Source organism: Zingiber officinale, chromosome 3A (genome assembly GCF_018446385.1).
Source record: "Zingiber officinale cultivar Zhangliang chromosome 3A, Zo_v1.1, whole genome shotgun sequence".
NCBI lineage: Eukaryota > Viridiplantae > Streptophyta > Magnoliopsida > Zingiberales > Zingiberaceae > Zingiber > Zingiber officinale.
In genome coordinates this window covers 70,681,112-70,703,886 of record NC_055990.1, presented here as the reverse complement: position 1 = coordinate 70,703,886, position 22,775 = coordinate 70,681,112, and the positions used below count along the sequence as shown (strand labels likewise).

At 39.5% G+C, this 22,775-nt stretch overlaps 1 long non-coding RNA gene across 1 annotated transcript; it reads right to left on the bottom strand.

The window, feature by feature from the left end:
• Window positions 1-14,474: 14,474 nt before the first annotated feature.
• LOC122053826 lies at window positions 14,475-15,061 on the bottom strand. The gene is made up of 3 exons (XR_006132382.1): window positions 15,021-15,061; window positions 14,870-14,941; window positions 14,475-14,592 (listed from the first exon to the last, which is right to left on the bottom strand). It is a non-coding gene; the product is annotated as an uncharacterized LOC122053826 (long non-coding RNA).
• Between the last annotated feature and the right edge of the window lie 7,714 nt (window positions 15,062-22,775).

Below are 22,775 nucleotides of genomic sequence, written 5' to 3'. Positions count from 1 at the left end.
AAGTAAACACATAGCCTGATGTAGACTTACTGTTATCCCTATCTGATTGGAAATCTGAATCCGTGTAACCCACAGGGAGCAGATCGTCTGCTTGGTAAACTAGCATATAATCTCTAGTCCTTCTCAGGTACTTTAATATATGCTTTACTGCAGTCCAATGTCCTTGTCCAGGGTTACTCTGATATCTGCTGACCATGCCCACGGCAAAACAGATATCAGGTCTCGTACATAGCATTGCATACATTAGGCTTCCTACAGCCGAAGCATAAGGAACTGCTTTCATGTCCTCTATCTCTTTTGATGTCTTTGGAGACATCTCTTTAGATAGAGCTACTCCATGTCTAAAAGGTAAGAAACCTTTCTTGGAATCCTGCATGCTAAAACGAGCAAGGATTGTATCTATATATGAAGCTTGGGATAGACACAACATTCTTTTCTTACGATCCCTTATAACTTTGATCCCAAGAATGTGTGCACATTCTCCTAAGTCCTTCATATCAAATTGTTTGGACAACCATACCCTTACGTCTGATAATACCTTGACATTGTTGCCAATTAACAAAATATCATCTACGTATAGTACAAGAAATACCACCACGTTTCCGTTACACTTCTTATATACACAAGACTCATCCGGACTTTGAATAAATCCATACGGCTGGATTACTTCATTAAACCGGATGTTCCAAGACATGAAGCTTGCTTCATCCATAAATGGACCGATTGAGCTTGCACACTAGATGCTCTTTGCCTTTTTCAATGAACCCTTCTGGTTGCTTCATATGGATGTTCTCTTCAAGACTTCCATTAAGGAAAGCTATCTTGACATCCATTTGCCAAATCTCATAATCCATATGAGCAGCAATGGATAAGAGTATCCGGATAGACTTAAGCATGGCTACCGGTGAAAAGGTTTCCTCATAATCGATTCCCTCTTTTTGAGTGTACCCTTTTGCAACAAGCCTAGCTTTGAAGGTTTCTACCTTCCCGTCTGTCCCTCTTTTCCTTTTGTAGATCCACTTGCATCCAACGGCTTTTACACCATCAGGTGGTTCTACAAGCTCTCAAACCTTATTAGAGTACATGGACTCTATTTCAGAATTCATTACCTTTTGCCAAGATGCTGCATCTATATCTTGGAGTGCTTCGTCATATGACCGGGGATCAGGTTCATGTTTACCCGGGATCAAGTCCGAAGACTCTCCCAAAAACATGAATCTTTCAGGCTGCCTTACAACCCTCCCACTACGACGAGGCACTGTCTGTGGTTGTGTATCATGTGTGACACGTGTTGCAGTCTCTTGTGGTACTTCATCTTGTACTGTTGGTACTGAAGTAGACATGTCCTCTCTAAGTTCTTCTAAAACAACTTTACTACTGGGCTTGTGATCCATTATATAGTCTTCTTCTAAAAACTGGGCATTGGTGCTAACAATGACCTTCTGGTCTTTAGGACTATAAAATAAACCACCTTTCGTTCCTTTGGGATATCCTACAAACACGCGAACTTCTGTACGAGATTCTAACTTATCAGCATCTGGTTTCAGCACATGTGCTGGACTACCCCAAATCCGAATATGTCTTAGACTGGGTTTTCGCCCATTCCACAATTCTATGGGAGTAGAAGAAACTGATTTAGAAGGTACTAAGTTCAGAATGTATACTGCTGTTTCCAGAGCATATCCCCAAAACGAATTTGGTAATTCTGAATAACTCATCATCGATCTAACCATCTCCATAAGAGTCCTATTCCTTCGTTCTGCTACACCATTCTGTTGGGGTGTTCCAGGTGCAGATAATTGGGATTAAATCCCAGCCTCTAATAAGTAATTCCTAAACTCTCCTAAGAGGTATTCGCCACCGCGATCAGATCGTAGTGTCTTGATACTTTTACCTAATCGTTTCTCCACATCAGCCTTGTATTCTTTGAATTTGTCAAAGCACTCGGACTTGCGGCGCATTAGGTAAATGTATCCATATCTTGAATAATCGTCTATGAAAGAGACAAAATATTCAAAACCTCCTCTTGCCTGGACAGACATAGGACCACACAAATCAGAGTGAACCAACTCTAACACTTCTTTGGCTCTATACCCCTTGGCCTTAAACGGCCTCTTGGTCATTTTACCTTCTAAGCAAGATTCACAAGTTGGAAAATTTTCTAACTCTAATGAACTCAAAAGTCCAAAGGCTATAAGCCTCTGAATCCAACTTAAATTAACATGACCAAGTCTAAGATGCCAAAGATATGCTTGGTTCATTTCTGAAGGTTCTTTTCTCTTATTAGAATTAGAAAATGAGTTATAAATTTCCATGTTTTGCTTTGTGGAAGAAATTGGATTTAAAATATACAAATTGCCAACTAATGCACCAGAACAGATAATCACTTTATTTCTTTTAATAACTACATTGTTACTGAAAGAAACTGAATATCCATCTATAAACAGTTTAGAAACTGAAATTAAATTCTTTCTAAAACTGGGTACATAAAGACAATTTCTTAAAACCAAATTTCTATTTCTACTAAAAGACAAGTAGACGTCTCCCACTGCAACAGCTGCCACCTTAGTAGCATTGCCCATGTAGACGGTAATCTCCCCTTCAGATAGTCGTCGGGTTTCCTGGAACCCCTACAAGGAATTGCAGACATGATCAGTGGCTCCCGTATCTACACACCAGGTGCTGGTAGATAACACCGCTAAACATGTTTCAACAACTAGAGCATGAGATATACCTTTGTTTTGGTTCCTACGAGGACAGTCCGCCTTCCAATGTCCTGCCTGCTTGCAGATGAAGCACTTACCCTTCGGCTTCTTCACTCCAGCTTTAAATCCCGTACTCTGAGATTTATTCACTTTCTTTGCTGAGCCAGCTTGTTTCTTCTTCTTCTTTCCTTTCGGTTTAGAAGTAGAACCATTTTCAGCAAAGTGAATTTGAGAATTGTGACGAAATAATCCTTCTGCTGCTTGAAGTTTTGTCAGTAGTTCCCCTAATGAATAAATCCTTTTATTCATATTATAGTTCAGGCGGAACTGCTCAAAACTTCTAGGTAGCGTTTGGAGGATCATATCGATCTGGGTTTCCCCATCAATTTCTCCTCCAAGGATCTGTATCTCGTTCAGATAAGCCATCATCTTTAGGATATGATCCCTTACAGGAGTACCCTCTTGCATGGTGGCTGTCATTATCTTTCTCATAGCTTCTTGTCTAGAAGCCCTATCCTGATGACCAAAGAGCTCCTTGAGATTGTTCATAATATCATAAGTTGTTGGTAAATCTTGATGTTGATGTTGCAATACATTTGACATTGAAGCCAAAATGTAACACTGCGCCATCTCATCTGCCTTTACCCATCTCTTATGATATTCAATCTCCTCTTGGGTAGATTCACCAGTGGGTGCATCAGGACAAGGTTCAGTCAGTACAAATTTATAGCTTTCAGCAGTCAGAACAATGTCCAGGTTCCTTTTCCAATCTATGTAATTAGGTCCAATAAGTCTATTTTGTTGAAGTATGATGGACAGTGGGTTGAAAGTCATCCTAAGAATCACAAATAACTTTTGGTCAGAACTCTAAATTTAGAATAATATTGATTCCTCAAACAATACTATTTTAAATTAACCAACACCTCATCACACCGTGAATTTTGTATGCCACGTTAGTGTGGACGTATACAAATTCAACATTTGTAAAAAGAAGGGTTTTAACCCATTAATTTTATTATCTTGTCAACTAACTTTTGACAAATAAAATTAATAGTTGGTATTATTTGGTCACACAAATAATAATAGTGACTCCGTTGGGGAGGATACTATTAGATGTGTCTAAGTGTATACCATTACTTGACACTAAGTCCATTAATAAGATTATGCCCCTTCCGTTGGGGAAGATCACACGCTCTTAATTAATTTCCTATAGTCATCCAAAAATGGAAGTCTGTTCTAGTGATCCACAAACAAGCTCATCCGTTATGGAGGAAGGCACTCAGAGCCAACGCGCAAGCTTGTTTGCATCACTTACAAACCAATAATGGAGACCATGGGATTTATTTAAAAATCCCTCTCCCACTTAGTTATTTATAAATGAGGAATTTTAACTATGCTAGCCTACTAAACTTGTAAACTAACATGCACACACAGCACAATATAAAAGCAATAAATAGAAAATTTAATTTTCAACTATTATGACTTTTATCTCTTAATTGTCCTCCGTGTGTTGTCATCCCAAGCTGCTGCCATATTTGGCCACCGCCTCCGGGTCTAGCTGTCGCATCCATCTTGCTCCTAGTTCCGCTGCGCCTCTGGTCCTTAGAAGGTTCCACGCTTTGCAAGATTCGATCCGCGACATAAATAGAATTTTACATTTTTGATCCTATATTCCATAAAAGGAATGTACATGTATCTAGATCAAAAAAAAATCCTAATAAAACTAAATACAGCTCCTGCTGTATTTTAATACAATCATGCACACACATATAAATTGCCCTTGACATGTCCAAGGGTCCAATCACACACATAATTAACTAAAAGCCATAATAGTTGGATCCTGCATCCACAAAGTTAGCACATCCTACTATTAACCTGCCTAAATTATGTATGTCATGTGCATAATTAAACTAAATACCAAATACACAGAGGCAAAACCCTAGCTCTGATACCAATTGTTGGTTGCTACTCGGAAAACCTATAGGTTCCACTGTACAAAAATTTTGTACAAAGGTCTGAACCTTTTCCTAGCTACCATGTGTTCTTTTAAATTAAATTTTGGATCGCCTGCGGAACTTAACACGTTTGATCCAAAACTTAATCTATTTGTTCTTTTAGGTTTTGACTTGGATCTCCTGCGGAACTTAACACGTTCGACCCAAGTCTCCTTAAGTTATTAATTCCATTAAATATTAATTTCCATAAAAAGTTCCCAGTACTGACGTGGCGAGGCACATGGCCTTCTTGGATATGGGAGCAACCACCACCGACTAGACAAAACCTTTAATAGAAAGCTAATATTTAATTTCCTAAAATAACTTTAGGTTAACCAAAGAGAACAATCAAATCACAAGGAAAAGAAAGAAAACAAAAGAACACAACATCAAAAAACATATTCGAAATACTAGAACGTAAGCCTCTTGTATTTGGTATTATTTCCATAAATAACTAGCATGATGCGGAAATAAAAATTACTAGTTATACCTTGTAGAAAAACCTCTTGATCTTCTACCGTATTCCTCTTCTAACCTCGGACGTTGTGTGGGCAACGATCTTCCGAGACGAGAAACCACCAATTACCTTCTTCTCCTCCTAGCTAGGTTCGGCCAACAAAGAGGAAGCTTCACCAAGGAAGAAAATCAAAATACTAACCAAGCTCCAAGAGATGCTAGCTTTCTCTCCTTCTTCTTCTTCTTCTCCAAGTAGTATCCGGCCACCACAAAAGCTCCAAGGAAGGGAGAGAGGTTCGGCCACCACAAGAGGAAGAGAGGGAGAGGATGGCTGGCCACACCAAGGAACAAAAGAGGGAGAGAAAATAATAGAGGTTTTGTACCATGAAGGCACCCTCACCCCTTCTTTTATATTCCTTGGCCTAGGCAAATTAGGAAATTTAATTACAATAAATTTTCCTTAATTTCCTTGACTTGATTTAATTGAGAGAAATAAAATAAAATTTCCCAAATCAATTTCAAGTGGCCGGCCACATCATTGGAAAACAAAAGAGGACAAGTTTTAATCAACAATTAAAACTTCCTAATTTGTTTCCGGAAATTTAAAAAAATAAAATTTCTCTTTAAAATCTCTTCATGGTTAATAAAAGGAAATATCTATAATTTTAATTTTATTAACATGTGAATAATTTTAAAGAGAAAATAAAACATCTCTCCAATCTACAAATAAGGAAAGAGATCTAATCTCTTTCTTTAATCTTTTGTAAATCTTTTACAAGAGAGATATTTTAATTCTAATTCTCTTTAAATTATATCTTCCACATTATAATAAAAATTAAAATTAAATTTCTTTTTAAATTTATTTTGGCCGGCCCTACTAGCTTGGGTTCAAGCTAGGGCCGGCCACCCAATAATATACCTAGGCCGGCCCTAGCTTGGTTCCCAAGCTAGCTTGGCCGGCCCCTTATTGGTGGGTATAGAAGGTGGGTATAGGTGGGTATAGAACTCTATAAATAAGAGGCTACGATAGGGACCGAGAGGAGGAATTGGTTTTGGTCTCCCGATAAAATTAAGCATCCCGTGTTCGCCCCGAACACACAACTTAATTTTATCAATGATAATTCATTCCACTAGAGAACTATCATTGAACTACCGCACCAATCCCAAATTACATTTTTGGGCTCCTTCTTATTATGAGTGTGTTAGTCTCCTGTGTTTAAGATATCGAATGTCCACTAATTAAGTGAGTTCGACAACTCATTTAATTAATATCTAAGTCCAAGAGTAGTACCACTCAACCTTATTGTCATGTCGGACTAAGTCCACTGCAGGGTTTAACATGACAATCTTTATGAGCTCCTCTTGAGGACATTATCAACCTAGTATCTCTAGGACATAGTTTCCTTCTATAATCAACAACACACACTATAAGTGATACCATTTCCCAACTTATCGGGTTTATTGATTCAACGAACTAAATCTCACCCATTGATAAATTAAAGAAATAAATATCAAATATATGTGCTTGTTATTATATTAGGATTAAGAGCACACACTTCCATAATAACTGAGGTCTTTGTTCCTTTATAAAGTCAGTATAAAAGAAACGACCTCAAATGGTCCTACTCAATACACTCTGAGTGTACTAGTGTAATTATATAGTCAAGATAAACTAATACCTAATTACACTACGACCTTCTAATGGTTTGTTCCTTTTCCATTTTGGTCGTGAGCTACTGTTTATAATTTATAAGGTACTGATAACATCATCTTCTGTATGTGACACCACATACTATGTTATCTACAATATAAATTAAATGAACAACTACAAACAAATGTAGACAATTAGACCAAATGTGATTCTTTATTCATAATAAATGTTTACAAAGCTTAGGCTTTCAGTATACACTCCAACACCTGTAATACATAATATCCAAATTTAGCTAATTATATATAAATAAATTAGCTAAATTAAATCCTCGAGAAGCTAATATAAATCCAGATCCAATTATAGACCCTAATTGAATCATTTAACTCCTAAATCGTTTCTAATCCATTCGAATCAAGACTTGCAATAAATATGGTTAATCATAACATCTTACCCGATTTAGTCCTAATTCAACACATATATCAACTAATCAAATAATCCAAATTCATTATGATCTACATCCAAAACCAATTACCTACTCCTTACCTCCATTCACAACCAAGTGACAGATGGTGGAATACGACCCGAGGCGTCACCATCGAAGCTAGATCATCGGAACTGGGAATCACCCGAAATCAATGCTGTCCGAAGCTAAAATGATCAAACAAGCATGAAATATGATACGAACCGTACACACCCAAATCTATCGTATCTACAATGGTGCCAATCATTTTCCCTCAGCCGCTGATCACTGATCCCTTATCAAAATACCCAAAAATCACCACTTGCCGTGTCACTACAGCCTTGGTTTGGATCCGGCAACAAGAGGAAACCCGGGGCACAACAACAATCTTGGCTGCTTGTTGCGAGAAGTGGCTCTACACTGTGGCTCACGGCTAATCGGGAAAAAGAGGTAGTCTCCAGCGATGGTCAGCAGAGGGACGGTCGTCTGCCGTCGCTAGGGCAGAGGAAAGGAGAGTCGGCTTGATCGGCATTGCTCGGGTCTTGGCCGGCGGTGTGCAACAGTGAAGAGGCTAGGGCAACACCAATACTCTAGCGTCAACCCCCATCAATCCGAGGGTGGCTTCCCGCAGTAGGTGGCGATGGATTTGCGCCGGCGACGAAGATGAATCGGGTGGCACGGCGCTGCTCCGAGCGGGAAGCCGGAGACCAAGAATTAGAGCACACTGTGTTGGTGTCGGCGCGCAGAGGAGAAGAGAACGACGACGTCGGCGCTAGGGCAGAGGCTAGGAGGAAGAGACAAAGGAGAGAAACCGCCGGGTGAGAAGAGATGGAAGAGCGCGAGTAGATTAGGGCACGACCACGGGAGGAAAGAAACGACGATGGGAAGAGAGGAAAAGGAGAAAAAGAAAGAAAATAAAAGAAAAAAAATAAAAATAAAAATTCAACTTTTCCTCATTAAAATGGGATAGCCTAAACAGGCTTTCCCGGACCCTATTTTTATCCCCGTTAACTCGTCCGTACGAGCTTCGAAAAATTCCCGGAAAATTTCCTAAAATTCCAAAAAAATTCCCTTATTAATATCCGCCTATTTTCGGTATTTTACATTCTCCCCCACTAATAAAAATTTGGTCCCCAAATTTCGTTATCTACCATCAGCAAATACTAACAACAGGTAACGAGTATAAATACTGAACGGTAAATAAAATCACATACCTCAAATGAAAAATGGGGTATCGAGCTCGGATAGTATCCTCGAGCTCCCAAGTAACCTCTTCGTCCAAATGATACTGTCATCCGACATTAACCAGTCGGATAGTCTTGTTCCGCAACTGACGCTCTTCCCGGTCTAGAATCCATACCGGAACCTCCTCAGCATAGACACATGGAATACGTCGTGAACACCTGACAGGAACGATGGTAATGTCAGACGATAAGCTACCGCTCCAATCCTCTCCAAGATCTGGAAAGGTCCAATGTATCGCGGAACTAGCTTACCTCGGGGCAAAATCTCTTCACTCCTTTCGTGGGTGAAACTCGCAGAAATGCATGGTCGCCAATAGAGAACGCTAGAGGTCTACGTCTCCGATCAGCATAACACTTCTGGCGATCCTGCGCCTCTAACATTATCCGTCTGATAATGCGGACCAACTCTTCGTTCTGCTGAGCTCTATGAGGTCCCAACAACTGGGCCTCGTCGTGTCCTAGATAGACTCACCACAAAGTCTATGGTAATATGTTCTTATTTCCACTCAGGAATAGAAATCCGCTAAAATAATCCGGCAGGTATCTGGTGCTCAGCCCTCACCTGCTGACAGACAAGACATCTAGCTACAATATCCGCGATATCTTCTTTCATGTCATCCTTCATGTCGTTCCACCAATAGAAACATCTCAAATCTTGGTACATATGGGTACCGCCTGGGTGGACAGCAAATCATGAGCGATGAGCCTCCGGAAGTAACTCCTATAAGACCGGATGAGACTGAAGCACGCAAAAATCTTCCTCGGTGGTGTATAACACTCTCCTCGTCTCGTGTGAACTCGGTCTGCTGCCGGAAGCTATCTGGCTGTAAATAAACTGCAAATACTGATCAGCAGCCTATGGCTCTCGTATCCCTGTCCTGATCAACGACTGAGCAACCATGGTAACCAGAGTACCCTGCTCTGTTTGTCCTTACCCCTCAAGGCCCAAATCGGAGAAACATTAAATCAAGTTTGTGACCACAACTCGGTGGCAAGCTAAATTCCCTCCGGACTTCCTGCTAAGCGTATCGGCAACATATTAGTTTTCCCCGGTGATAGTCAATCGTACCGTCATAATCCTTCAGGAACTCCATCCATCTCCTCTATCTGAGATTAGGTTCCTTCTAAGTAAAACAGATATTTGAGACTCTTAGGGTCAGTGAGAATCTCAAATGTAACGTCATATAAATAATGTCGCTAAATCTTCATGGCAAAAATAATGGCGACTAGCTCCAGACCATGTACAGGGTAGTTCTTCTCATGCTTCTTCAACCGACGAGAAGCATAGGAGACTACTCTATCGTGCTGCATCAAAACAGCGTCCAAACCCAGTAGAGATGCGTCGGTATAGAGCACGAATTCGTCCTCTCCAGAAGGTAAAACCAAAAATCGGAGCCGACATTAAACTCCGCTTCAGCTCCTATAAGCTGGTCATGCAAACCTCAGTCCAAGTGAACTTCACGCCTTTCCTGATCAAGCGTGTAAGTAGCATAGCAATCCCTGAGAAACCCTCATCGTATCTCCGGAAATATCGAGCCAAACAAAGGAAGTTGCGAGCCTCTTCTATAGACTCCGTCTACTCCCCAACGGTAATAACCTCGATCTCCTGTGGAACCACGGTATACCCCTACTGGTGACCGTGTGTCTCAAACATCTCATAGAAGAAAACCAAATCAGCACTACTGATAATCACATATACATGTTCTCGTCGAAACATCTTTAGACCTATGCAAAGGTAGTGTACGTGACTCACCTCAAATCCGTAATAAATCACAACATCGTCAACAAAGACAATGGAAACTGATCCAAACATTCTAGGGATACCCCAATCATCGAGTCCATGATAACATCTAGGGCACCACAAGCACTAATGGTAAAACCAAAACACATAATGTCCGTCTCACAGACATTCCTAACCATAAGATCCTCAACAATAAACAGATCTAATCACCAACGATATATAATCACCAAAGAATAGAACCTCCAGTGTGAGAGCAATGCTCTATCACACGAAATACCACAAATGTGGGAGCAACGCTCTACCACAAGAAATCCTCCCTATGTGGGAGCAACGCTCCACCACAAATAATCCAAAATATGTATCCACAATAAATATGGGAGCAATGCTCCGCTACAAACAATCCGCAATATATAGGAGCAACGCTCCACTACAAAACAATCCCTAAATATGTGGGAATCCAGAATATGTGGAAGCTATGCTCTACCACAAACGATCCATAACATGTGGGAGCTACACTCTACCACAACAATACATAAGTGCCCAAAACACCTAACTATCTAGCTAGAGACTGCACAAGACATCTCTCTACCACAGATCACTGTGGGTAAGCCTAGGGTATAACCACCCAGTAAGCAAATCAAATCCATAGTCAACTCTATCATCCTCCTAGTGGGTCGGTCACCCACTAATGGGAGAATTAGTTGACAAGGTAAAACAACCAATATCATAATGTAGACATTTAATATTCTACATTTAACATAGGTAGAATCATCATGATGCTACCAACCATACATCTGATACACGTGCACACACCACATATGTATGATCGACATAATCCTCCAATTGGTACACACCAAAAATACTCACATCATAGGTACAAATCACCGTGATACCTCCAACAATGTATACCGAACCCGTGTGCATATATCATCGAAGGTAAAATCAACAATACCCCTCAAACAACACTCACATGACAAATATAGACATATGCCAAGAGTATAATCAACATATACTTCCAATAAGACATTCTAAAACTCAGGTGCATTCACAAATCACACATAATCAACATGATACCTCAGATATCACACCAAACTTATATGTATATATCACAACACTGATGTAGTCGACAAGATACTTCCAACATGACACTCACACCCATGTGCACATACCACGACACAGATTTAAATCGTTAAGAACCCCCCAATATGTCAATCAAGCACGTACAGCTAACTAAATAGCTATAATCCACAAGGAACCTATAATAACCATATCTAGATGGGAATACCCACACTATTTACAAATGAACTATCCATCATAGAACTCCTTCAACCCATAACAATCTTATGTACACTTCATATATATGCATAATCAACATATTTTAAATCCAATCTACCACACAAACCCTACGCCACCTTCTAAGTTATCCTACAAGGTACTTACAGTCTAAATTTAAAGTACCCACGGAATAGGATAAATCAATCCTCTAAAGACTGCCCAAACCAACAACGATATACGGCTAATTCAGTCTTTTCCCACGTCAGTAACAGTCATGTACTCCAATGTGCTCATAATATCCAACTAAGCACGAAAAATCAAAAGATTCGAACCTCTAAAAATAGAATATAATTGTCCTCTACTGATCAAACCAACAAAACTAAATCAATCATCTTCTAACTAATCAAGAATACCTTAATTCCCCACAAGCAACTAAGGTATATCAATATACGACTACCCAAATCAATAAGTGTAAATCAGACTCCTACTGACTGATCTAACAAGAGTAAATCAATATTTACTGATGAAATTAACTAAGATAACATGATATACTACTGGCTAGGTCAACATAAATAGATAAATACTATCCACTACATAACTAATAAAGAGGCTGGTATGTGCCTCAATCTGCTAACCAAATGGTAGTAACAGAAGCTAAAGCTACTAGGGGTATGATATGTAAAATCACCAAAGCCTATAATCCTTAATCTCTATTAAGGTCAATCAAGATCAGTGGCTATCCCATCACATATAATATGTGCTACCACAATCAGACAAATACTAATAAAGAATGCTAATACAGATGATAAACTGTAATATAGGGCATATATTAATAGAAAGGTAGGATAACAGTATATACCAACATACCTCCTATAGCTTGGAGATGTCCTGCTGCCAGGTCCCAAAATCCAAAAAGTCACATCGAGAAGACAAAATCACGAAATCCAAAACATCAAAAATAAGACTCATAAGTCGATCTCTGTTACCAAATAAATTGGTATCAGATAAATCTCAAAAATCCAGAACACATAGCAAGTATCGTATACCTGCTCTGATACCACAAAATTGTCACGCCCCAGAGGAGTCTCTGTCCGAAGAAATTTCGGCAGCAACTCCCCTGTACAGCGGACAATCTGAAACTTTTCTACAAGCACTATATACCTCAGCCACATGCGGCTGGAATAATAACAATAAAAGAAAACAAACACCACGCAGTTAATATCAAATTCAGCCTCTGGCTGACACAACCACGCAGTAAAAAATAAAGCAGCACACTTGGCTGTACCAAAACCAAAACACAAAACTGCTAGCCGGCTAGACTTACACAACCAATAACATAAATACAAAATACCACATAACAATGTCAACACTCCAAAAATAAAACCAGAGTACAGAGCTAAACAAACTGATACATAAAACAAACAAAACATACGTGAACCGATAAGTCTTCTGATGTGACGTGGGGACCAGCAGACAGGATGCTCCAAGCGACACCATAAATAACCTGGTACCTGAAAAAGATAGTGTCAACGGGGGTGAGTTCAACAACTCAACGAATACCAATGGACATGAGTAGTAAGATATATCTAACAGCAACAAACATGGAATACAGCTTCCTAATCATATATAGGGAATATGCAAAACTGAAAGGTAACTGAGGAAGCTGTACTCACCAGGAACTCCTATCCAGACAAAAGGGTCGTCAAACCGAAAGTGTCAATAATCCTGTATGCAGGTCAAAAGTATGCATCCAACCAAAATGCAGCAACCAAATGCAGCAAACACAATCATAAGAATATAAATGCATCAATGCATATGATGCTAATGATGCGTCCTGGTCACCCCTGACGCCAGTCAGTCATCTCACACACAAATGGTGAGACCGAGTGGGTAGGGCTGTGACAACCGTGCACTCTGTCGTCACTGCTCCTGATGAGTGACCGAGTGGACGGGATGCTGTCGGAGTACTCCTGTCCTGTGACCCCAAATCATAAATGGGGGAGCTCAATGCTCTCAACTCCCGGTACACGATGACGGGGAGGTATCTCTGCCGGCTACCACGCTGAGTCACCTGACCAACGGAGCCAAACAGAGTCCACCGTCTGCCGGCTACTACGCTACTACACTAAATGCCAGCGGAACTGACTGCCGGCTACCTCGCTGGGTCATGTGACCAACGAAGCCAAACAGCAGAACCGCCACACACCTGCCTGATATACCACTAAACCATGAGTGGGGGTGTGTGCAGTACATGTAACTGGCGATGGGCTCAACCATAGTGGAGCCGAAAATCGCACAGCATGCAATCATGATGCATGTCACTATGCATAACAAAAACTGATCAACATAACCATATCCATATATACAAAAATGGGTACTGTAAAAGCGATGGTCACATACCAAAATCTATAGTACACAGGTCAGATAGAATATCAAAAACCTATGTCCTGAACATAATAAGTATGGAATATCCTGATCAGCATAGAAAAATCCATATATACATAATATGGGTACCACAGTATCATTAGGTCAATCCACGAATCTAGGGTATACAGATCCTCTATGGTATAACAACCTAGATCCTAAACATATCCTCCTTCCATAACATATGTACCAACAATATACACAGATCAAAGAATCAGAGTCTAGGTACACGAATCATATATGAGATACAAATAGAGGTACACAAGTCAGGTATGGTATAAAAACCTAGGTATCAGATAATCTAGATACACCTGCCAGAAATAAAAATCCAGAACCTAGTCCTAACCTCAGTAGAGCATGGTATGTCACTTATTCTAGAAACTAAGATACTCATGGTAATACAGTACTCATGGCAATAAATCACATGATATAAGCACGGATACGTCACAGGCGATAAACCTAACATGCTATGGATATCAAACAGTGACATACCAAAGACAAACATGTTCATTGCTTGTAGTTATAAAATACTATGCATATCCAAAGACATTATCATAAAAGATAAGTCAAGAGGTACCCGCCTCAAATATCGCGCGTGCCAAAAGAAATCCCACATAAGGTAACTCGTCGCAAATCAGGATCCTGTAATACATAATATCCAAATTTAGCTAATTATATATAAATAAATTAGCTAAATTAAATCCTCGAGAAGCTAATATAAATCCAGATCCAATTATAGACCCTAATTGAATCATTTAACTCCTAAATCGTTTCTAATCCATTCGAATCAGGACTTGCAATAAATATGGTTAATCATAACATCTTACCCGATTTAGTCCTAATTCAACACATATATCAACTAATCAAATAATCCAAATTCATTATGATCTACATCCAAAACCAATTACCTACTCCTTACCTCCATTCACAACCAAGTGACAGATGGTGGAATACGACCCGAGGTGTCACCGTCGAAGCTAGATCATCGGAACTGGGAATCACCCGAAATCAGTGCTGTCCGAAGCTAAAATGATCAAACAAGCATGAAATATGATACGAACCGTACACACCCAAATCTGTCGTATCTACAATGGTGCCAATCATTTTCCCTCAGCCGCTGATCACTGATCCCTTATCAAAATATCCAAAAATCACCACTTGCCATGTCACTACAGCCTTGGTTTGGATCCGGCAACAAGAGGAAACCCGGGGCACAACAACAATCTTGGCTGCTTGTTGCGAGAAGTGGCTCTACACTGTGGCTCACGGCTAATCGGGAAAAAGAGGTAGTCTCCAGCGATGGTCAGCAGAGGGACGGTCGTCTGCCGTCGCTAGGGCAGAGGAAAGGAGAGTCGGCTTGATTGGCATTGCTCGGGTCTTGGCCGGCGGTGTGCAACAGTGAAGAGGCTAGGGCAACACCAATACTCTAGCGTCAACCCCCATCAATCCGAGGGTGGCTTCCCGCAGTAGGTGGCGATGGATTTGCGCCGGCGACGAAGATGAATCGGGTGGCACGGCGCTGCTCCGAGCGGGAAGCCGGAGACCAAGAATTAGAGCACACTGTGTTGGTGTCGGCGCGCAGAGGAGAAGAGAACGACGACGTCGGCGCTAGGCCAGAGGCTAGGAGGAAGAGACAAAGGAGCGAAACCGCCGGGTGAGAAGAGATGGAAGAGCGCGAGTAGATTAGGGCACGACCACGAGAGGAAAGAAACGACGATGGGAAGAGAGGAAAAGGAGAAAAAGAAAGAAAATAAAAGAAAAAAAATAAAAATAAAAATTCAACTTTTCCTCATTAAAATGGGATAGCCTAAACAGGCTTTCCCGGACCCTATTTTTATCCCCGTTAACTCGTCCGTACGAGCTTCGAAAAATTCCCGGAAAATTTCCTAAAATTCCAAAAAAATTCCCTTATTAATATCCGCCTATTTTCGGTATTTTACAGATTGTATGTAAAATTGTATCAGGTGATACGGATGCATCAGGATTGTTGTAATATAGCTGCCACCTTTACTCCTAATTTTAGTCTTCATATTATGAACTTCTGTATAAATGTTTAACTGTTGATGCCTGAAAGACTTTTTCACTACATCCCTTACAATGTGGTTCAATTTTGGTTGGATCTTCTGGTAGTAATTGTCGTACATATTGTGGTCATGCGTCTGTATTCTATCTTTGCACCTAACTTGACCACAATAATTTGCATTTTGCCTTCCAATATCATTATTCTAACGTCAAGTGCTTGGTTGATCTGCATTTGTACTTCACAATCTTCAAATATCCATAATCATAATATAGAAGACTCAGATATTGGAGGTTACTTGAATTTTCTAATCATCCTTATAATGAATGCGATGTTGAACTCTATGGATGTAAGATAGATTAACTTTCCAACTAGCCTCATGTACTTCCTTGTATGATAAACCCACTAGTTCAAGCCTACAGGAGTATCTTTGTCTTTGCTACTAATATACCAACGTCATTGAGCATGTTAAGCATATATTTTCATTAAGAGATGAAACTCCCTCAATCATACAACCTCTATTTTAAGGGTGTACTTCAACTTGCCAAGATTTGTAAGTGTTGGTGGAAGGTATGATTTCAGTCTTACAATTCCAGAAAATTGTTAGGTGATGACATCATTAACAAGAAACTATAAGAAGGATATGCATTTGAGATTAAGAGGTAAGATGAAATACTCCTATGCATACTTTCTCATTTAGAAAAAAAAATCCCATTATCAGAGACCAGTACAGTTATTTCTGTTGTAAGTGGGACAAGCATGATTCAATATACTAGTTTGTAACATCTTATACACTCACATTTACTCATTTGATGATGGCTGTCTAATCCTATCGTTCTTGATCTTACATGAAGACGTGAGATGCAACCGGAAAACCTTCATTTCAGTTAGAACTGTAGCTTATGATTGCTATATTAGAGGTGTTACAAGAGTTAAACGTCTTGTTAATAGCTGTCCTGATGTTAGCACATGCTCAAAAATACTTGAAACAACTTTGTCGATTTTTAATGGGTTATTTGATGACTGATAAGCTGTGAAATGATTGAAAGATGAGCAACCAGAGGATCATGAGCATAGAGTTTTCAAGCAAGAAGGCTAGAATAAGTTTAAGTGTCATGACAAACACTATCGAGAAATTTGAGAGGCAAGCTTCTATTGATGCTTTGAGAATAATAGTGCTGGAATAGGTGCAAGAACTTTTCTGTCATTCACTTCTCAATATGGAGGCCACTTCGTTCCCATATGTGTTAGTGGCTATGACCATGGATCCAACAATGCATGGACATAAATATTATGTTGATTACCCTCATGGTATATGTGGATATATGTTGGGTGAGTGTTGTTTGAGTTGTATTGTTGATTATACCTATGTTGATATATGCATACACGTTCGGTATGCATTGTTGGAGGTATCACGATGATTTATACCTATGTTGTGAGTATGTTTGATGTGTACTAATTGGAGGATTATGTCGATCATACATATGTTGTGTATGCATGTGTGTTAGGTGTATGGTTGGTGGCATCATGATGATTTTACTTATGTTGAATGTAGAATGTTAAATGTTTACATTATGACATTGTTTGTATTACCCTGTCAACTAATTCTTCTATTGGTGGGTGACCGACCCATTACGATCTTGAGTGAGTTTACAATAGATTTGATTTGCTTATTAGGTTGTTATACCCTAGGCTACCCATAGTGATCTGTGGTAGCGAGATCTCATGCAGTCTCAAGCTGGATAGTTAGGTGCCTTGGGCACTTATGTATTATTTGTAGTGGAGTGTTACTCCCACACGTGTTATGGATTGTTTGTGGTGGAGCATTGCTCCCACATATTGTGGATTGCTTGTAGCGGAGCATTGCTCCCATATTTATTGCGGATACATATTTCAGATTATTTGTGGTGGAGCGTTGCTCCCACATATTGAGGATTTCTTGTGGTAGAACGTGTTGGTATGGGAAGCATCCGACGATCGAACTCGTGTTTTGATAATGGCAAAGAATTCAAAGTTAAGATGTTTTGTATTCTAACAAGTCTACTTGAGGATTTCAGGAAAGTCCTAACTGCGGTTAGGCAAAGGAATAAAACCCTAGGGGGTGGTAACCCTAGGTCATAGGGGGTGGTAACCCTATGCGGAAAGTCTTGGCAGGTCGATAACTTCAGGCAAAAAGTCCTAGGGGGTGGTAACCCTAGGTGGAAAGTCCTGGTGCCGCGAGCCAGGTGAAAGACTGGACTAGCCGGGAAGCGGATGTCCAGCAGAAAGTCCGGAAGTATCGAGTGCTGAGCAAAAGTTCAGTCGATCTGAAGGATCGTACTGGCAACAGGTAAAATCTCCTGAGTGGAGTAGGTGAGGATGCGTTCCTCATAGAGGGAACAGTAGGCGTCGGGTCGACCTAGGGTTTCCAGTTGGAAATCCGAAGTCAGACCCGGACAGTCCGGAGACTGTCTTAAATATTCTTTATTATCCATGATGTTGTTTTGTGCTAACTGTGTGTTGCAGGATGTTGTTTGGGACTAACATATCTTGCAGGTACAAAATAACGATGATTTTCCTCGGATGAACCGTGTCCGAGGCGCCTCCATGGGGCTTGGAGGCGCCTCGGGTTCAAAATCCTGAGCTGGCGCGAGGAGCAAGCTTAAGGCGCCTCGGAGAGGCTTAAGGCGCCTTAGACAGCTTGGAGGCGCCTTGAATGGGCTTAAGGAGCCTTCAAGTCATGGCAGTCAAAAGATTATCCCAGCGAGCAGATCGGGATAAAATTCAGGTTTAAGGCGCCTTGGAGCTTGTTTAAGGTGCCTTGAACACTGTTTATAAAGGGGGTTCGACCAGCAGCTCAAATCAATGTGTTCCAAGTCTTCTTTACTCAACGTGCTACTCCGAAAGACTCCCGGAAGTGCTGCTACAAGTCTCCGACGACCCAGAGCTCCGAGATTTCTCGTTTTCGTCGTCGATATAGATTTCTTTTATCGTATCTCTTGTAATACTTAGTTTGTAATAATCGAGCTTATAGTTGTTGCCCACAAGAAGCGATCAAGGATCGCGGGCCTTCGAGTAGGAGTCGCCTTAGGCTCCGAACGAAGTAAAATCGACCTGTGTTCTTGCTTATTTTTTCCGCTACTTTAATTAACTCTTACGCTTTTTACGATTCCGATACGAACGAAATAGCCACGAGCGTTATTCACCCCCCCCCCTCTAGCGCGTCTCGATCCAACAATTGGTATCAGAGCGGGGTTGTTTTGAACTGGTGCAACCACCATTCAAAACATTTTTTTCGTGGTATTTTGTTTCGGAGTCAATTAGACTTTAGCTAATTAGCTAAAAAGTTCTAATTTTTTAATCAGTGTTGCTCAAAGTTGGTCAATACCATTTGAGCTCATTATTTTTTTTTCTTCCCTCACTACTAATCCAAGACACAGTCTTGGAATAGATCTTTCTGTTTTTGCTTATCTAGGTCTAAAATGACTCAACAAGAAGGATATAGCACTGTTCATCCCCCACTATTTTCCGGAGAAGACTTCGGATATTGGAAGGGGCGAATGGAGATATATCTGAAGATCCAATTCGACACCTAGATGATCGTCAAGACAGGACTGCAACTACCAACTGATACGGACGGTAATCCTACATCCTGTGAGAACTGGGAACCAGCCTTCATCAAAAAGGTGGAAGCCGACGCCAAAGCTACCTGCACCATCCAGTGCGGTCTTACCAAGGAGGAACTCAACAGAGTCGGTCCCTTTTTAGCCGCAAAGGAACTCTGGGAGAAACTGATCGAACTTCACGAGGGCACCTCGGAAACCAAGGTAAGTAAGCGTGATTTATTATTTAATAAATTATATAATTTAAAAATGCAGGAAGATGAGACGGCGAGCCAGCTGCACACACGCATCCAGGACATTCTTAACTCTCTTCATGCAATAGGACAGAAAGTTGAAAACCGGGACGTCATAAGGTACGCATTAAATTCGTTTGCAAGGAGTACATTGTGGGCATCAATGGTAGATGCCTACAAGGTCTCCAAAGACTTATCTTCTTTAAAGTTAGACGAGTTATTTTCTGAATTTGAACTTCATGAACAAACTAATGCACAGCCATCCGAGAAGGGTATTGCTTTGGTTGCAGGTACGAGTCGAACACGGGAATCAAGAGTACGGCGAAAAATTGAATTGGAATCAGAAGATGAATCCGACTCAGAAGATTCAGAGGATGAACTGACTAGCGTATTTGTGAACCTTGTGAAGAAGCTCTACAAGAAGAAGAAGGGCTTCAACAAGAAAGATCTGAAGAAGGCAGTTCAGTCCAGGGAGGTCCAACCGAACTCAAAGGTAAAATTCGAAGTCATTTGTTACGGATGCAACCAGAAGGGGCATATCAAAGCCAACTATCCCAACCAAAAGGAGGCCAAAAAGCAAAGAAGAAAGAAGGCTCTGAAAGCAACCTGGGACGAATCTTCTTCAGAGGACGACAACGATGAACTTGATCAAACAAGTCTACTCGCACTGATGGCCCGGGACCAGATCATCGAGAGCGAGTCAGAAGCCAAGTCCGAGCAAAGCCACGGATCCGCATCCGTTTCAGAAGGGCCAGAATCCAATGTAAGTATTCCAAGGCTTAACAATTTAGTTAATTACTTACTTCGCAAACTAGCTAAATCAAACCTTAGGATTAAATCACTTCTAAAGGAAGTCGTCGTCCTTAAAGAAGTGACAAAAACTAATTCTTTACCTAATCTAGTTCAAACTGGAAACTCTACTCAAGTTCAAAAACTTGAGGAAGAAAACTCTAGTTTGAAAAATCAGGTAAAAGATCTAAAAATGACTTTAGAAAAGTTTTCTCTGGGCTCCAAGAATTTGGATCTAATTCTTGGGACACAAAGAACCATTTACAAAAAAACTGGGATGGGATATAAAAGTAAAAAGAAATATAGATCTTATCTATCCTTAATAAACAAACAAAATAATAAATCAGTCCAAGCATGGGTCCCCAAGTCCAAATTGATCAATCAAGTTGGACTTGGCCAATACTGGGTTCCGAAGGATCAAATATACTACCTCGATAAACCATACCGAGGATATGATCCACGGAAAGCTAAAAGAAAAACTATCTTAAAATTCTAAATTCAAAATTCAAAAATTCAAAATTAAAAAATTCGAAATTAAATTCTAAATTCTAAATTCAAATTTTCAAAATTCAAAAATTTGAAATTAAATTCTAAATTCAAAATTCAAAAATTCGAAATTAAATTCTAAATTCTAAATTCTAAATTCAAAATTCAAAAATTCGAAATTAAATTCTAAATTCAAAAATTCAAAATTAAATTCAAAATTCAAAATTAGATGGTGGATCCAAACTAGCTGGCACCTCCAACTGAACCTAATTTACCCGAAATAGGTAAAACAAGAGTAGATTACCCGGCAGGATAATTAAGGCTAGTTTAAAAAGAGCTGAGTTTAACTTGAACCACAGTACCGGTGAAGTTTTTGGATGATAGTACGTTAGGGAAACTTGGGCATCGCATGTCTAGGAAGATATGGCTTCGACCTGGTGCATTTGGCCAAGTGGAACTGACCGAAGCTATCCTTAAATGGATCCTAACAAGTTAGACCAAGGATTAGTATTAAGTTCAATGGGTAGGACTATTTGGAAAATCTCGAAGGCATGGTTACTTTAATGAGCTCCGAGTGACTCACCATAGTCCAGAAATTTATCCAAAGAATGCTTACTTATTGAACCCAAAGCTAAACCTGAATCTAACACAAAGTTAAACCAGACTCTTAAATTCAACAATAATTCATCTCACAACAATTATAGGATTCCCTGATTGACAACCCAGATCAGGTGAGATGACTAAGAAATTAAAATTAATTACTTTAAAAAACTTTTAAAACTTAAATTTAAAAATTGTTTTAAAAACTTAAATTTCAAAATTGCTTTAAAAACTTAAATTTCAAAATTATTTTAAAAAACTTAAATTTCAAAATTATTTTAAAAAAACTTAAATTTCAAAATTATTTTAAAAACTTAAATTTCAAAATTATTTTAAAAACATAAATTTCAAAATTATTTTAAAAACTTAAATTTCAAAATTATTTTAAAAAAAACTTAAATTTCAAAATTATTTTAAAAACTTAAATTTAAAAATTATTTTAAAAAAAAAAAACTTAAATTTCAAAATTATTTTAAAAACTTAAATTTCAAAATTATTTTAAAAACTTAAATTTCAAAATTATTTTAAAAACTTAAATTTCAAAATTACTTTAAAAACTTTAAAAACTTAAATTTCAAAATTATTTTAAAAACTTAAATTTCAAAATTACTTTAAAAACTTTAAAAACTTAAATTTCAAAATTACTTTAAAAACTTAAATTTCAAAAACGTAAATTTCAAAATTATTTGTTTTCAAAATCCATTAAACCTTAAAACTTTTTTTATATATATTAAAGGGTAGGGCGCCTCCTGGAGGCGCCTCCCATAATTGGAAGGCGCCTCAAAAAGCGGCGTGAAAGTTCCCACCGCATCACCATTAAGGCACCTCGGATCAATCTGAGGCGCCTCCTAAACCTACTCAAGGCGCCTTAAACACGCTTAAGGCGCCTTCAGTTTCCAGCATTAGAAAACGAACAGAATCCTTCTGTTCGTTTTTCTGCCGACGCCGAGCATTACCTCCGCGTGCATATTCGAGCAACCAAGGCGCCTTCATCCAATTTAATCTTCCCTCTACACTTGGCAATGCCTCCTAGGTATAATCTCAAGCCTTCCTGTTCATGTTCTCTGCAATACTTCTGCTTATTTCTGTCAATTT